Genomic DNA, 3127 nt, shown 5'->3' with positions numbered 1-3127 from the left:
CATGAATTTTCTCTGAAAAGGAAACTTATAAATGGATTCCTAAACTTTGAATTTAGAGTCAAGTGTAGAGTCATTGAAATATATCTTCCATGAAATTAATAAAGAATAATTTTAAAGAAGTTGTAAATATCTAGTATCATATAGACTTACATTCTAATTAATGTAATTCACCACATTAAAGTATTGTATTTTAGTTGCAAATAATTATATTAATTTGTGTGATATATACTTACTACTCACAAATTATCTTGTTTATACTTTAATGATGAAGACCAAATACTAGTTTGAATCAATTATGCTTAATATCTTGATTAGCAGCTTATCTCTGGGAAAGGAATAACAAAGTTTGCAAGACTTATGAAATTCAGGCATACTTGAAAATCACAAAAAGCTTTCATTTCTTGATAGCTAAAGATGAGTGGAAATTAAACTTAACCTAGTATCTAAAAGCAAACAAAGCATATATCTAAATAACACTAATTCTGGTTCTGATTTTAAGTAAGAGCTTGAATATATAGAACTTTAACTCTTAAATTATGGAGCTGGATGTCCCTAGGAAAGTGAATTAGGATTACATTTACATGGAACATTTTATAGTCAAGGTGTAGGAAACCAGCCAGAAAAGAAAAACAAAAATAATTTAAGAAATAATCATGCCTACATACAAACTTTTTCCATTTGGCATGTGACCTCAAATTTGTCTTTTTTACTAGGAAAATAAGATTGTTATATTTGTTACAAGTACTTAGACTGGATGCTTGCTTAAAGACAATACCCCCAAACACGACTGACTGACTGCTTTTTTATTTTAATTTTAATTTTTATTTATTTATTTTTTGTCTTTTGATCTTTCCTTTTAAGACAGAGAATACTTTATTTAAACCCATGAGGTAAATGGACAGCTTGGGTCTGAAATAAAGCATCATATTTTCAAACACAGGTGAGTAATTGTATGTGAAAGTATATACACTTTTATGTACAAATGAATGGATCAGAGCACAGCTTATCAATGCTTTTAAGACAGATTAAACTTCCCTGTAAAAGCAGTACCTTTGTGACATTTTTAACTTTTGTATTCCTCTCCTCCTTCTTTATCCTTTACTTCAACAGAAACCACACCAAACTCCTCATAATCCTTCTCAAGGGCCTCAGAAAATTCTCCTTCCTCCATGCCCTCACCCACATACCAGTGAACAAAGGCATGGTTGGCATGCATCAAGTCAAACTTGTGGTGCAAATGAGCACAGGTCTCACCACTGGCTGTGGTGTTGCTCAACATGCCCAAGCCTTGCTTTACTTTGGCCAGTTCTCTACCAGGTACCACAGTTGGAGGCTCGTGATTGATGCCAACTTTGAAGCTAGTGAGACCCCAGTCCACAAACTGGATTATATGCTTGGTCTTGATGGTGGCAATGGCAGCATGAACATCTTTGGGAACCATGTCACCATGGACCAATAGGGAGCAAGCCATGTCTTTACTATGGCAAGGGGCATGTTTCACCATCTGGTTGGCTGGCTCAAAGCATGCATTGATGATCACTGTTATAGAAGGTACAGATGGCAGGCTTTCGCAGCAGAGATGACAGGAGCATGTATGACCAGAGGGAAGTGGATATGAGGATAGGGTACCAGGTTTGTCTGGAATTCTGTCAGATCAACATTCAAGGCTCCATCAAATCTGAGGGACATGGTGATGGAAGACACAATTTAGCTAACAGTGTGGCTAAGGTTTGTGTTATGTTGGATGTTCAATACCGAGGTTTCTACTACAGCTGGCCTCATAGTTTAGTATGAAGGCAAAATCAGGTGCTCCAGGATGGTATGGGTAGTGAAGATGGAGTTGTAGGACTCAAATATAGCTGTGGAAACCTGGGGGGGGGTATGTTAATGGAGAATTCCAGCTTGGACTTCTTACCAGAAGGTCATTCTATCAGCAGGGAGGTGAACCTAGAACCAGTTCCCCCTCCAAAGCTGTGGAAAACCAAGAACCCTGAAGACTTGTGCACTGGTCAGACAGTTTCCAAATTCAGCTCAAGATGAGGTTAATGATCCTCTTGTCAAGTGTGTAATGCCTTTGGTCAGTTATCGGCAGCATCTTCCTTGCCTGTGTTAGACTATTCAGGGTGGGAAAGCTGGCAGTAGGTGCCAGTGCAAACTCCATCAATGACCATGGGTGCTGGGTCTACAAACACCGGGCACATGTTTGCCAACAGCCATCACACTGAAGAAGGTGTTGAAGGAGTCATCTCCTCCCCAATAGTCTTGTCACTTGGCATTTGACCATTGGGCTGGATGCCATGTTCCAGGCAATAGAGCTCCCAGAAGACATTGCCAGTCTGACCAGCCTGGCCAATATGGATGAAGATATAGTCAAACATGGTTGCTGCTTTGTGGCTGCTGAGCAGATAGTGGAGAGGAAGGGGTGAGGTTGTTGCTTCTAATAGGGAGACTCTTAGGCAGTCGATATAAGACAGCCTGCCAAAATATGATTTATTTAAAAATGAAATGTGAATCTGCCGAATACTGTTATGCTGGAAATAAATAAATAAATAAATAAATAAAAAGAAAAAAAGAAAGAAATGTGAAATTTTTATTTTTAAAAAATATGTTCTCTATGTGAAAAGAGTCAATAATCAATACTTTTTGGTAAGGTACTTTCAGTTCTGTGAAACATGAGGTGGTTGTTAAAAATGGTCTCTGCTCTTGAGGAGTTCAAGTTTAGCAACATATAAAAAATGTAAGTAATTAAAGCATATTATCATATTTATTACCTTCTACATATATAGTACAGGGTAATGAGTAGTGAGGTTTATTTGAGACCAGTAAGATTTCAGAGACAGAGCATATATATAAATAAATAAAATATAAATAAATGAAATATAATGAAATCTTCACTAATGAATGCAACATGTATAAAAAACATGTATTAGAGCATGGAGAAACAAAGTAATGTGTTCAGAGGCTGTGAATTTGGAATTTTCAGAAATTAAGGAGGGCAGGATTTGGTGAATGGGTATGAGACTGCAAAGCAAGCATATCAGGAGATGAGTAGTAAGTTGTAAAATACTTGGAGTTATTATTATTATTTTTTTCTTCCTTGGGGAAATTAGCTTAGAAAAGTTTTTGG

General features: G+C 36.8%; 1 pseudogene; it reads right to left on the bottom strand.

Annotated features, from left to right (window-relative positions):
* Nucleotides 1-1048: 1048 nt before the first annotated feature.
* On the bottom strand, nt 1049-2378 carry LOC116567213 (annotated as a pseudogene).
* Nucleotides 2379-3127: the final 749 nt, after the last annotated feature.

This window comes from Mustela erminea, chromosome 1 (genome assembly GCF_009829155.1).
Source record: "Mustela erminea isolate mMusErm1 chromosome 1, mMusErm1.Pri, whole genome shotgun sequence".
Lineage (NCBI taxonomy): Eukaryota > Metazoa > Chordata > Mammalia > Carnivora > Mustelidae > Mustela > Mustela erminea.
This window is presented reverse-complemented; position numbering and strand designations above follow the sequence as displayed.